Source organism: Anopheles funestus, chromosome 2RL, assembly GCF_943734845.2.
Source record: "Anopheles funestus chromosome 2RL, idAnoFuneDA-416_04, whole genome shotgun sequence".
Classification (NCBI taxonomy): domain Eukaryota; kingdom Metazoa; phylum Arthropoda; class Insecta; order Diptera; family Culicidae; genus Anopheles; species Anopheles funestus.
This window is the reverse complement of record NC_064598.1, coordinates 18,597,063-18,612,426: the sequence shown is the minus strand read 5'-3', so window position 1 is coordinate 18,612,426 and position 15,364 is coordinate 18,597,063. Positions and strand designations below refer to the sequence as shown.

Below are 15,364 nucleotides of genomic sequence, written 5' to 3'. Positions count from 1 at the left end.
GAACGAGAAGACGGAATATACTTTTTTATAAACTTATTAATTTATATTCTTTTGTAAGACCTGGTTTAGATAAAAAAGTTTATGCTTCTAGTAGTATATACCTACGCTTATATTTACTTCTAGTAGTATACACAGCCGATGAGTAATACATTAAGATTTACAGTATTGCTGCTACTTCAAAGTATTATTTGAATTGTTACAACCTACCCTTCCATTAGAAAAAAAAACATTCTAAATCAAACAGTTGGTTTGCCTGATTATACGTCAACGGTGGCGTTTAAATAGCAGCGCCCGTAATACAATCTTCCGTAACACGTACTCCCGACGACGGTTCGGAAGTGAATGAACGTGAAAACGGTCTCCGTACGAGGTATCGAAACACACTTGATCAAACGGAGAAGCTATCGCGGAAAAACACATCATTCGTCCGGCATTAGTTCCCGCCGTACGCGATAGCGCCATGCCGCACACACATGCAAAACAAATGCTTTAAAAAGTACATAAAACACCCATAAAGGCGACGCCCGGCAGGGTTTTGATGCGATGGAATAAATCCATTTCCGCTGTCAAGTGCCCGTACGGACCTGAAACCGGGACAAAAACGGGTGTCGAATGTGTGCGCGCGAGAGAGAGAGAATTTCCCTTTTCCTACTGAAAGGACACTCGCATTAAAGATCCTGTACGAACATCGATATCACATCAGGTGACTGTTAAAGATGAAGAAAAATTCCATAGTGTTTTAATATGTTTAAATGAGCAAAAAGAGAGAAAGATAGAACGGAAGAGAAGCAACCCGTCAACCTTATCAGTTGCTGTTTGTGTTGTTGAGAAAGCGGAAAAGCGCACTAAAAACTCTCTACCGAAGCGAGAGATGAATTTCTTGCGGAAAAATGTTCGATTATCGAACTGAACCGCAACCAAAGTGGCAGCGAAAGGTGTACAAAATCGACCGCGGGTCTAAACTAGATCGATTGCGAGAGCAGTCGGGTTTGATTAGCTGAGAGCGCGCGCCCGTGCTAGAGCGCGGAGCGTAGCGCAAGGTGCAGATCCTTGAGCACGTGTATCCTTTGCGAAAGAGTGCGGGTATACACAGGCACACCGGGAGTGGGGACGTCCGACTCGGTGAGAGAATTTAATATTTAATCGGATGCTTTTCGAACGTCCCAATGTGCGGCGGCATTGTGCGCCACCCCAACCAAGACGATGTGGCAGCCACAACGCCAGAATCATTCCGAACGCAGAAGGCTTCGCAAACGCAACACAATGCCATTAGTTAGGATGTGTGTGCCGTCTAGGAAGCTGGTCGACCACGTTCGTAACTCTCGACGTTCGCGGCGCGTACTTGTTTGTTTCTGCCCGACGTATCTACGTAAAGTACGCGCGCGTTCGAGCTACAACACAGTTCCGTACGAGGGGAGTGACATCGAGGGGTACCCTGTTCCGATGCGAACGGAATGGAATGCTGTGCCTATGTTCGACTAGTACACTGTAAATGCGTAATGGCAAGAGGCAAGCAGAGGTAAGAGAGAGAGAGAGAGAAAGAGCGAGAGAAGAACGTGAAAGAAACAATATGAAGGGAAACCGGTGGGAACCATCGACTATGCCGGGAGGTTTTTTTCTTCTCTTCGTCCATTACTGCTCTCGCTCTCTTTCTTGCTCACCCTCATCACACGGTCGGCCATTTTGCTTGCCATCACTTTCGCTCCAATATGGGAAGTTGCAGATAAACGTCAAAGCCGCACGCGGACAGGGAGACAGCAATGAATGGTGAAACAGGAAGCCGCCTGGGCATTTCGAACGATGAGATGAGGGTTTCTGTTCGCTTCTATACTCACCCTGACGACTGCAGCTGTATCGTAGCGCTTTATCGCTTCGCACGTACACTAAACCGAGCCGGAGCAGCTATGACAGTGTGCGGTGTACGTTCTTTTTTTCTGCGTAGAAGGAAAAGTCTTCCGTTCATGCCCGGTTATGGATGTGGTGTGTAGGGCGATATGGTTTAACCCTTGAGTGGCTTGATTTTGTAGGATTGTTGCTCATGTTAGAGCGAATGTGAAATGTCAAATCACGTGCGAGCAATGTCAAACATGTTTTATTTTTGAACATTTTCAGATTCTTTTGAAAGTAAAATTAATATTTGAGCTGAGAAATACTTTTTATGTGATTGTATTTTACTTCTAAATCCCAAAATACTTTAATATAATGTGGTAATATTCCTATACGTACGGGGGTTTTCGAATTTAAGTGGAAAAGTTTTCAGTAGCCATTTCTGTTCTAAATCGTATCTCGATTAAGAAATATTTCTAACTAAAGCTAACCGGATTTACCAAAAAAAGGTGATGGAAAGGCTTCCAAATCTACTCGAACACAACACCAGTTCAAATTGGTTCCATTTGTCCCTGAAAGCCCTGTAATTCTTTTTTTTACTGAAATCCGTTAACAAAAACTTTGTGTGTTTTGTATACAAAATATAGATAAGTTAATATCATTGAATTATTATTCTGTAGTAATTACGTATAATCTCTTTTTATTTTAAGCAATAACATTAAATATTTGAGAACGATTGTAATTTTAAATCACATCGAGATAAAACAATTTAAATAAAATCAATTGCAATATAGTGTATGCACTCATTAAATTGCTCGTACCTGTACGAATTTTACAGTTAATTTTAATCAAAACCCGATTTCGTTTATCTTGTACTCATTAAAACCAATTCCGCAGCCGTTATAAAACGTTCAAAATTCAGCTGTTTCACATTGAAGGGTGAATTTTGATAGTGATGATAAGATTCGTCCTCGAAATTACTCACACAAATTCAACGATGGAATGTACTACTAACAGTGATAACGCACACCATTCCAGTGTACGCGTGTGGATTTGGCGAGAGTTGGCAAAAATATAAAAACAACTAAAAAAAAACTGCAAGAAAACAGAACACCACACATAAAACGTTGCTTCGAAAGCTACAGCAAACCGCTATAGCGAAGTAGGCGAGTGTGCTGCGATTTGACAGCTCCCGCACGTAGAGAGCTGGAAGCTCTCCATCGTGGAATAATGCTTCATCGACACTAAAAAGCAAGGAGAACGGTTGTGGCATGAATCAGTGACCACGTAGCATCGGGTGGTGTTGTGGGTGAGATGTGTAGATGTTTTTTTTGCGTTGTTCACTAACTTCGCTCTCGCTGACGACATGACAACGTTGGCACCGGCTCGCCTGCTGCTGCTCTCCACCGTATCGTGGGGCCGGTGGGTGGTGCACCAACAAAAAAAAAACAACAAAAATGGCACCAACCAAATGTACACAAAAGCAGGAAAGAATGATGAAAAGCAAGAAGAGAGAAAAAAAATAACAAACCCCCAACACATATACACGGCCGCATGAAATTGTTGAACTAGGGGGATTTTTGTGCCCGATCGTGTTATAGCGCGGGTGGAACTACGAGGGAAAGGGGGGGAGGGGTTGAAGTAGAAAACAGAAAGGGGAGCATTAAGGGGTACGGTATCCAACTCTCGTTCGTTTCGTGCGTTCGGCTGTTTTCGTTCGGGGCTTCGCGTTGCGGCTTCGGCCCCATTGCTCGGTCGCTCGGACGGTGGAGCGATCATGATGGCGCGTTGATGGCGGCCACACCAATGGCTGCTCGATATGGGGGTAGTAACATTCTGTACGCCGCACAACACAGTCCTGGGGAGCGTGTGTGGTGCGTTTTTCATTCGTAGCGCCGTACCAGCGCAGCACACGTTTTCGTAACGGAAAATACGTAAGGAAATATGGCACGTTTTGTACCGACCGTTTTGTGATAACCGTGTGCCGCGACAGCACACACAAAGTGCAACCGTGGAATTAGTTACAGCACACTTTACTTTGTTTATTAGTGGTTAAAAAAGCAGAAAAATTGGTGGTTTTAAATGTGTCCCCGGTACTGTCACACCGGCTCTGATTGTTGATTGTTCGTGGACGAGCTTTTGCTGCATTTTGTACCAAAAGCAAGAATAAATTGTACTTAAAAAAGTTTACAAAAACAGCATAAAGGGAATTTATTGATTATAAATCAATCGAAGCAACCCACTGTAATGATTGTGTCAGTTGTGTGAGCATTTCAAACTGAGCAAAACACGTGTGAAAGAATAAAACCATGTGAATGAAATTCTCTATAAAACGATGTAGTTTAGTGTCGAACAACAACCAAATAAAACAGATCGTAACATTTAAAAAGGTTAATACGACTATAAGAAAAGAACAGCGGTTGCAAATACGTAGCAAATAATGGACGTGATAAGAACGTAACGGAAAGGTCGCTACCATTAAAATTCTTCCCCTTTTGAAAACTCGTATTCTGTCCACAAAAAAATCCATGGTTGACAGTGTCACTGCATCAGTTCAAAACACCGGAAAATCAGCTGTCCCAAGCAAAGGAAAAGCCGGCTACCCTTTCCACACCAGTGTGCAGCATCATCGTATGAACAGGTAAGCGGAAGATTTTGATTCCCAATCAGCAGTGTCGGTGAAATCTGGCCAGCTGCATTTTTTTGCTTGTAAACAATGCCACTACCGTCGTCCCACCGAACCACGTGTGCAATGCAATTTGTGTGAACGCCGCCACGCGCTTTATCGTGCGCGAATTGCGTTTGTAAACAAATCACGCTGACCCCCCGCGTGTGATGTTGGTGAGAGAGGGCTTTGGAGGGTGGGGAGGGAAGGTATGTGGAGTAGCGTGAAGGGTGGTGGGCGGGCGAAGGGTTACGAGCGTACGATTTGTACGCAAACACAGACAAATCGTAAGGCAAACAAAAACGCGCGCATTTATGGTACACGCTCGTAAATATCTCTTCTAAATTGAGTGTTTCGAAAGATGAAATGCAACGTTCGGTTAAAATGTGGTACAAACTTTGCACCGGACAGGAAGGAAGGAAATGTAGGAAGGAGAATTGACACACTTGATGAATGGTTTTGTTCTAAGCTCAGTACGTCAAATTTGCTTTATGGATACATTGTGAAATATTCACTCTTTTTGTTAGTAAAAAGGCATTTAAACACAAAGAAGCTTAATCTTTGCGTTTCTGTCACGGACGCAGTCGTGGGATGATTCACGCATTTGATACGAGATAAAAGTTGTTTGTTTTCTCAGAACGAAAAAAGGTATTAAAAGGTTTCTTTCCGTTTCAAAATACATTGTTAAATATATAAATTTTCAAGAAATTGTAATAAGTGTCAGCTATTCCTTAAAAAATAAGCTTACTTCAGTAATTTAATAACAGATTTAGTACAAAACTGTGTTAAAGTAAAAAAAATAATAGCTATATTTCTTGTTTTATAAAGGACAACGATAAAAAGACGAATAAAATGGAACAATGGAGGAAAGAGGAAAAAATGAAGTAAAAGATTTGAATATTTTCTTCAATTTCTCAATCTAACCAATGTTGATATTTTTTAACATTTAAAGTTCACGAATCCTTTCAAAGATAAGGTATTGCTTGTAAGCCATTTTTTCTTCGTTTATTGTATACCATTGACAGCTTGGGTAAAGATAATAATATTTTGAAAAAAAAATAAAATTAAAAGCATATCGAAAAACATACGTATATTATTCAAACTACTCTAACATTATTTAAATCTTTGGATACGTTTTGAAATAATTAAACATATCAATAAAAAGAATAAAATATCGACGGCAGTGCCGAAAAAATACGTAGTTTTGTTTATGAAAATGATAATGAATCACACGTTTTTATACGTCCTACATAATAAATTTTATCTTTTTCTTTAAAATAATCTTTTATTTGAAAAAAAAACGAAATGTCCCCTAGCTGCACTCTAAACTGTAGAAAAGATGAAGAAAAAACATCATAATCTTTAGCTTTTTAGACATTTTTATCGGCAAAATTATGGTGTTCCTTTTGAAATAAATTTCCTCTCAATCAATCTATCAGTTTCCACACCGATTAGCTTCACTTTGTGGCCTATTAGATGTACATTAATATCCTGCTGTGCCAAAAAGATAAGAAAGACGTAAAATGGTTACCAAAAAAAAAACAATCACCAAACAAAACGAAGGATACGTTTTATGATTTTGTCCCGCACACTTTCACAAACGCAAGTAGTAATGAATTTTCTCAGGTGTTAAAGAACAACATAGCACGATCGTAAATTTGCAAAGTTACTGCCCCATCATGTTCGACCATTTCTTTTGGGTTCGGTTTTTTGTTTTTTTACTATTTTTGTTTTTATTCTACCATAAATACAAAACAACATTCCAAGCAATTGGGAAGGGGGCATAACCGGAGAGCATCAAACACAACAACCCGTACCGTACACAGATGAACCGATATTTGCATGTGTGGTTCGATTATCAGCCCATCGAATCGGTAAAATTCTTACCCACCAAGTGTAAGGTGCAAGCGCGCGCTTTTCACAAACATTCCGTGGCCCCAGAAGAAGTGCAGCAATATAAAAAAGTCACCCCCGCTTCCGCCCACCGCCAACAACCCAAAGAACATTTCTTTTGTGGGGTGTTGTGTTGTTATTTAAATGATTGGCCGCTCTCACCAATACCGGTGGAACCGCATCAACTAGAACGGGTATCCAGGGAGGGCGAACAACGGACGGCCAAGAAAGAAGCGCAACCATGTGCTTGCGCACCACAATCCTCCCCCCCGGCCACTACAACCCCCCCAGCATCGGCTTTTGTGTGCATATCTCTCTATTCAAAAAAGCACGTGCCACTCACGAGACGATGACCGCAAACGCGAGACGCCGGCAGGGCCCAACAATAGCAACAGCAGTGTAGCGCATATATAGCAGCCAGCCCCCCCCCCCATTACCGATTTACGACGAGACACGACACGACGAAGGCGCCGCACAATAAATCACTCGCCAATTTTGCCTTTCCCGTCAAACATAATGTATTCGAGAGCGAGAGCGATAGCGATAAACTAAATAGGGGTGCGTTTTTTTGTTGTTGTTGCTGTTGCTGTTGTTGTGCAAGAGAAAGAGCGCGAGCGAGCGAGAGTGAAAAAGAGAGAGAACGATACATAATGAGAAGATATGCAAGTCGTTTAGTGAATGGTAAAACGAGAGCCACCATGCTATTAGATGCTGGCCCATGAATGGGGTGAGATTGGGGGGTTGAAGGGTTTGAAAGAGAGTTCGCAGCATATTCTCAATTACGGTTCCTTATTTTTCCTTTTTTTTGTTGTGTGTGTTTGTTTGTTTTTTTTTATTGCAATGTTTATGCTTCTACCATAAAAACCATAAAAATGTTTGTCAGTGTGTTGGAGTCGAAACAATCCTTTCTCACTTATACATTTCTTCCGATTTTGGGGCCTGATTTTTTTTTGTTGGAAATCTAATCTAACTGAAAAAAAAAGAAAAAGGATGCGTGACACTATTGAAAAAAAAAGAAACAAAACACAACCGTACAAGTGCTTGCGCATCTGTTGACGCGCGCAATAGTAATAATGATGGTGCATTTCTAAACCAGCTGATTGTGGTCACCAAGCAGTACTTGGGTGTGTGTGTGTGTGCGCGATATGTTGCCATAAAAGCATAACGCGTGTTTGTGTGCTGCGTGGACGAAAACAACAAAAAAAACAGAGAGCAAACAACACACACAAAAAAAAACGGCATGGGATTAGACACACTCACTGATGTCAAGCAACAGCGAAAAAAGAAATTGTCAACAGGGGAACGATATGAAACCGTGTCTTGTGTCTTTCCTTGCGCACATTACTCGTGCACTCGCTAAAGAGAGCAAACGGGCAACAACGAAATGACATCATAAAAATTCATTTGTCTCGTTCAAGTGACCCGCCGGTCGGTGTGTCTCGGCAACAAAAACCACGTTTCAGTAGCAACCCCGTTCAAGCGCCGCAAAAGAGTCTCACCGTGACTCACCGGTGGAATGCTGTTGAAATCAGTTAAAGTTTCGTCTAGCTGTCGGGTTTTGTTTTGATTGCCAATTTCGTGCCAGTGTCGACCACCCTTTGCCGTCATTCGGTAGGGGCCCCGTACCTGTAAAACGCACGCGTCTAATTGCGCCGCCAGCCATCGAAATGTTTGGTGCTGCTGTGAGCCGTTTGCGCGGTGGATCGTACTCGATCTCGATGTTCGTGCTCGCGTAATGACACACACGCGGACTGGATTAGACGCTAAGATGATGATGATGATGATGGATGTATTGTACCGTCTAACCCGGGCGGGTGAGAGGAATGAATCGAGTACACCTCCTTTCGATGCTGACAGGTGTTTGTTACGTATAAGGGGAGAGAAAAGGCGTAATGGTGCGATGGTGGGTATGCCTGACGGAATGTAAACAAAGCGTCCCAAACAACCCTCCGATTTCCGCCCCCTTTTCTCGGCGCACGTTGTGCTCGTTAATTGCACGCTGAATGATGGATTTTCATTGACTTCGGCCGATCGATCGTTTGTGCGTGTTGGTGTGATCGTTCACTGGTGCGTTGATCAAGTTCTTCTATGCTCTTTTTGTTTTGTTTTTGCTCAACCATACCGGCAAGAATGGAATCTAGCTGTGTGCTCTCGTTGCGATCCTATCGTGCGAACAAATTCTCTCCGATCGATCGATATCGAACGTTAACTGGTGCGGCTAATGGGTTCAAGTTTGTATTGGAATGAAGTACCATTTGTACCATTTGTGATAAAGATTTGTGTGAAAGTATTACAATCGATTCAGATTTTATTACATTTACTTCAACCAATTACACAACTATTTGGGCTGTGCTGAAGTTAGCCAATTTGTCTATTTTGTTTTGCCATGCTGTGATCCTTCCTGGAAGTCCAATGTAAAGTGGCTTGGCATACGAACTCATCTCCAGGGAACTGCCGAGTTGTTATCTCCACAACCAGTCCCAAGTATAGCAAAGGGAATATAGGTTTTTGGGGTTGTTGTTTCATCCCTTATGGGAAAGTTTATTTCTGCTAAACTTCCGCATAGCCAATGGGAATTTCTAGGACATCTATTAACGAAACAAAGTTGTGATGAGATAGTTCATACCTTAGTAATAGCTTATTGAGAGTAGTAAATTTAAATTATTTTGATAAACACTACAGTCAAATAAATATAAATATGTTTTAATGAATGTTCTACAGTGTTATACAGTGTGTAACATAAAACAAATTTTAAATATCCAAGTATGGACTATTATTCACCAAAACAAGTGGAAATATAGCTGCGTTAAACACTGTACATGTAGCATTAAAATCATCTGTATTAAAACATAAATATATTTTCGTGATTGTTAAGAAGAAATAAAAAAAAAATAAGCTACTCGTTTTACTAGCATTAATGGTATGATTAAAAACAATAGCAAACGATAAACTTTTACTGTTTTTTCTTTTGTTTTCGGCAATCAAAACTGCAACCATACACCACGCAACCAGACCGTTTCGTTGGAAGACAGATTTGAATATGCCCGTTTTTAATATGCTCTGCAACACTTTTATGCTAAACTCTCCCTTTATGTGCGCTCGAGGGCTAGAGAATGAACCTGCAACGAAATACATTCACGTGTTTTGCGGAATTTCCCCTTTCCGTTTCTGCATCACCCCTCCCCGGGAAAGGGTCCATGTCGGAACCAAAGGGGTGGATTCAGTAGCGAAGAAGGCGCCTAGTTTTTTACTTTGCGAAAATTGCATATGGAAGAGAGGGCAACGATAAAAAAGAAGAAAAAACACACGAAGCAAATAAACAAAAAACAAAACTTCGCTCTTTGCCAAGAATGAATGAAAGTTGATTTGCAACGGAGAGGGTGAATTTCGACGCTCTCGTTGCATTAGGGGTTGGTTTGCTGTAATCCTTTTTCTTTAGCAAGAGAAAAACCCCTCGAAGCGCGCGCGCGAGAGAGAGAGAGAGAAAAAGATGTGCCAAATAGAGGAATAGAGGCAAGGGTGAAGGGTGGTAGTGAGCAAAAATATAAGAAAATGAGAGGCGCCCTATCATGTGTTTTTAGTATGCCTTGCCTGCCAGCATGCGATGGATGGTGCGCTCTGTGATAAGAATACTATTTCCGTGCCAATAAACAAAACCAGCACAAGCGGGAATGAGTGTATTTTGGGTGTTCTTCACCCGTTTCTGGGAGTAACTCATCATCCCCGAGAGGGCTTGTACGATGAAGTAAATGGCACAGAAAAGTAATGGGGGAAAAAAAATTCGCATCCTTGTTTTTCATTCCGGTGGAAATATTTCCTTGGCGTCGAATCGTTTAGTTTACTTCTGTTTTTTTGGTTCAATTTCGCTCCCTTAAGTATCCTGTATATTTCTCCCTTTACTTCTTCTCTCGCTCTTTCTCTCTCTCACTGTCATTCTCTCTTAAGTGTTGCGTGTGGTGGGGGGCTGGTGGTTTTTCCCTTTTTCGGGGTGGCAATTAAATCTCTCCATTTCGCGCTGTCGAAGGCGCAATACGGCAATACTGTCCGGTGAATGCGCTCACGCCGTACACTTTCTCGCTCCTTTGCTGCTCTTGCAACGGCCGGTCGCGCGGTTTTATGGCGCGCGATAGTGCGTCTTACGGCACCACGTTTCGTTTGAATTGTTCATTACACGTGGAAATGCGCACGAAGAAAGAACGCATCAACTTTACGGAGCGATGGGTCGATTACGGTTTTCGGATGTTCTTTTGGTTTCTTTTTTTTGGCCAGGCATATACCAGTGCTTTGGTGTGGAAAGTGCTACGACAGTGGTTTACGACCTATTATCATACGAACGGGTACAGAAAGCACACAGCAAAGTCTCATAATTATGTTTTTAAATTACTTTACTAAATCTAAAATTGCTCCACAAATCGGCTAGAAACATTCGTTTCTTGTCTGGTTGGAAGTTTATTTTAATTGCAGGAGTATCGAGAATATATGACAAAGATGGAACCATTTCTGGAATGTTTTCGAATAGAAGTGTAGTGTGGACTTTGTGTGAAGTCCTTCCAGTATTTTTTTTGCATCTTGAAGTAAATTCAAAATGAAGAAAATTCTAAATAAAGCTTTTTCGACTAACTGTCATGTTGAAAAGCTTATAAAAGCTTTTCGCCTAAACGTCGTTTCCTTGCAAAACCTCGCAAAAGGTGGAAAGATTCTACTTCTACCTGTACACGTTCCATTTCAACTTGAAACATAATTCGGAAAGAAATTCAACCTTCAACCATTTCCACTGAGAAACCCTGCAAAACACATCCAACACGCATCGATCCGTTACTTGATCTCGCTGGTACTTTGATGTGCTTCATTTATTAGCGAGACCCAAGCACCCAGATGCATGCCCCTTTGCTCGTGCTCGGTTCGGCATACACGTTTTGCTTGTCAACCTACCACTGGGGCCCGAACAGTTGGCTCTCGGTATGTCTCGGCTGCATCGGAAACCGGTCCAAAAAAATAAAACAGTGTTCCCATTCGTTTTACCCTTTCGTAACAAGCTCCGGTGAGTGTGAGATCGATGTAAGGAACCAGTTCGTTCTGTAGAAATGGCTTGGCAAAGGTTTGGCTGGAATTTCCTGCTTCCAGAACCGCTCTCGATAGCCTGGGCGAGATGTGCCCGGCCGTACATCTCGATTGTCGCTTCACATGAAACACCTTCATGCGATGGTGGCTTGATGTATAGGAAGGGTGAGGGGGAGGAGAAGAAGGAAAGGGAGGAAGATGTGGTGGGTGGGCAGGTCATTTATTTTTTCATACTTAGCATGTTACTGTTTTCTTCGTGCAGGCGAGCGAAATAAAAAAAAACAACGGGTTGGCAACCGGATAAGGGAGAGGATCTGTGGAATGCACTATAAAGGGGATGGTGAGACTTTAATGCAAAAATATTTTCTCACGCACTCACTTTATACTTACAACTGTGGGACGTAATGGCAATGGAAGGAAACGGAACGGTACGACTGAGTATGGATGGGTGGTTCATCTTCCTTGCTTACGAGGAAGATACATATTTGATTAATTTTTATACAGTGTTGCTCACTTTAGCTTTATCAACAGTTAAATTAAACCATTCTTTCTTTCTTTTGTAAAATTATATTTTGTGTTGCAGTGAAATAAATATTTTAAATGTTTTATTCTTTGTTTTAACTCTTACAAATGCATTACAATTATGTTTCAAACAAAACTTCAATATCCCCTAAACAGGACGCTACGTTTGTAAAGTTCTATCAAATTTACCCTGCCTGTCCCTGGTGGGACCAGGGAACCCCTCACCGAAGAGATGTACTCGAGTTGCAATTCGAGGAAGGTAGGGTCGAGGGGCACAGTACTTGTTGTTCGGATCAACGCACGCAAAAAAGTTCACCGAGCTGTGATTGCGATCCTCTCATCGGTTTCGGCGAAATACGAACACCCCCAAAAACCGTAGGTGTTACCGTGAACCTCGTTGCCTTTTTGCACCTAATTGGCCCCAGGGATACAAACAAAGAAGGATAGAATGGAGCCTGTGAAGGACGAGTGGAGGAGCTTCATGTTCGTCTCATCTTTTCACACAACTCATGGTAAATCACATCCATAATCCAACCCCCACTCCCCCACGTATCAACAATGGATGCCAGGTTTTTGGCTACCGAGCTGGTTTTCACTAGTGCCGAATGGAAAACTGGGTCCCGTAATCATAAATACATAAGCTTCCCCCATTCCCCTTCGGTTGATGCACTTTCCCGCTACAAAACATTGAACATGACCGCGTTTCGTAAGGTGGACATCACACGGATGTTGTTTGTTTGTTTTTTTTTTTGTGGTCAAAAATGATGCACTCTCATCCCTTTTAGTCCGACGGTGATAAGGGGTAAAGGTCGTAAGGGGTAGTTGGGTTTGGTGCGGCAAATCGGGCAACATTTGTTGGTGTATATAAGGATGCAACACAGAATATGCATATCGGAGGATGGTTGCAGCAAAGAATGTGTGTATGGGTGTGCGTGAAAGTATGGGAGGACGCTTTCCGCTACGAATGCTCATCTACATACATAATCTATCAAATGATATTCCGGTCACTACGTCATCCCTACAGCAAAGGGAATGCGTTACATAAATTGAATCGTGCGTGTAGGTTTTAAAGGATTCGCTTATGGTGGGTAACATTGGCATAGGAAAGTTGGGAACAGAATCGTGTATCTTCTTTAAGATCTCTTCACTGTGTTGCCAAATGCTCATGCGCTAAGTCGATGATCAGTATTGAAAGCTTTCCTATAAGAAAGTGAATTAACTTAAGCTTAAGAAAAGAAGCAAATATAATTGACGGACTTTTTCCATTGTACTTGGTGGGGATTTTGTTTTAAGCTGAGTGAATCTGATTTATAAATCCGAAAGAATCTTGCTCCGAATCGGTATAAAGAAAATTTGATGAATTTTTAATGATATGGAATCATTCTAGATTCATGATTCTGTTGAGAGTCGATTCCTAATTCGAATGATTTTTGGGCTGAAAATTCTCATGATTGACTCTTGACAGAAGATTCACATTACTGGCTCTTCAGTTAAGGCTCATTTAAATAAATAAGCCAATTTTAATTATTTCTCATCAGGAAAATGTTTTTTTTGCCTTTACGATTAAATGTATTTAGGTTACTCTTCACTTAAAACAGTCGATCGTTTTACTACTTGACAATATTTAAAAACATCTCCATATGCAAACAAGAATCAAAAACTCTTCCACGATCGATCAGTTCAAAATGTATGCTTTGAGTTAAGTTTAGTGACATATCCCTTCTTTTCCTTCTTCCACCGCCACTGGCATAAATTGAACGATCGGACTAAAAAAAGACAAACAAAAGCGGTTCCATTCCTTCGAGAGGAAGGCTTAATCAATTTTCCGTTGCAAACGCTTGTTTTTCGGTCCATTTTCCGTCCACGAACCGAGCCACGGTGGCGCAGCAGAATTTTTGATCCACAATAAAGAAAGACCAAGAAAAAAAAGCACACACACATACCGGCCCGTAAGGCCATGGTTTGCGCCGCTCGGTGTGTTGTTACCTCATCTACCATCGGCCTCTATGTACGCGATGCTAGGGAAAAACAAACTAATTCTAGCATCGAGCGCACACATAGAACGGCACTGGTACGCCACAAAGGATATGAAAGCCCCCGAAGCTCGCTGTGTTCTGGTGGGACTTGAACGGAAAATCGAACCCAAGCACACAACGTTTTACGTCCCCACGAAACGCTTCTCGACCAAGCGGCAGGAAAAACGGGAGACAAAGAAGGACAGGGAAAAATTAGTCTGAAGTCACCTTTGTCTTTTTTTTTTTGTCGTCCTTAAGTTGGGCATACTTTTGAAGGGGTGAATTTGTGGGTAGACCGGGGAGCGGGGGAAAAGCGGAACATAAGTTTGATCGTCCTGGTAGCGTCATCTCGTCGGCCAAAGCTCCTTTTAGCCACACACAAAAACCCTGGAAACTTTCATACCATTTTTGGCCTCTCCGATTATCACCTCTGTGCTGCTGCTGCTGCTGTCTATCTCTATGTATGGGTGTGTATGTGTGTTTTTGTGTTGGGAATCATTTATTCAAGCACAGTCGATCGTTTTTGTCGCTTTTTTCCTTCCCTCCCTTCCTGGACACAAGGGATGGGTCCTTTTAAAACCTTTTTGTGTGTGTGTTGAATAAAACGAGCGTGAGAGAGTGAGAGAGAAGCACCAAAAAAAACTCAACGCAATGGTTATATCATTTATTAGTGCACGAGTGAAAGGAAGGACGACGCCTATCGGGGGATAAATCGCCCACGGCTGAAAGGATATAACACTGGAAGGCACACACACACACACACACACACACGCATACACATACAGAGCCATCGTCCTGTGGCAAAAGCATCGGAAAATTGGCGATAGAACGAGTCGGAAAAGGAGCTTTTTTTTGCTCTCGTTTTGCACCTTTCGGGGTTGTTATGCGTTTATGTGTGAAGGTTTAGCGATCGAAACAAGCTTATGTACCATTGCGAAACTTGATAAACGTGGGAGGGAGAGAGGGTCGGTGGGGGAGGGAGAGTGAAAATAAGGACGCATTTTCATCTGCCGTCCCGTACACCGGTGTACGGTTTCGCTTATGTACAGCTAGAACGGACCCAAAATCGGCTGGCGGTTGGAAAATGGCGGCGACACATAGTCGAGCGCACGAGCACGGAAACTATGTACCGTTCAATTTCATCCCACCGATTCCCAACAAACCCCCTGCGCCATTGTTCGGTCGGAAAAGACCGAAAGCCACCTTTCATTCTACCTCCCTCTTTTTCTCTCGCTTCCTCTTCATCAGAAAACGCTTTTCCAGCAGATCCTTCCAGTCCCATGGTTTGGCACGAATGTTGGTGATGATGAGTCTTCCTTCTACCCACTGTGCCACTGTGCACAGCAACAACGGACAGAGCAGCGCAAAAAAACGGACAGGC

General features: G+C 42.2%; 1 protein-coding gene across 1 annotated transcript in view; it reads left to right on the top strand.

Moving 5' to 3' along the window:
* The first annotated feature begins 3,505 nt into the window (after positions 1 to 3,505).
* The window catches only part of LOC125762491 (putative uncharacterized protein DDB_G0291608), a 48,673-nt gene continuing 36,814 nt past the window's right edge, over positions 3,506 to 15,364 (top strand). Inside the window, exon 1 of the mRNA XM_049424641.1 lies at positions 3,506 to 4,468. The gene's annotated coding sequence lies outside the window, so the exon portion shown is untranslated. The remainder of the gene's footprint in view (positions 4,469 to 15,364) is intronic.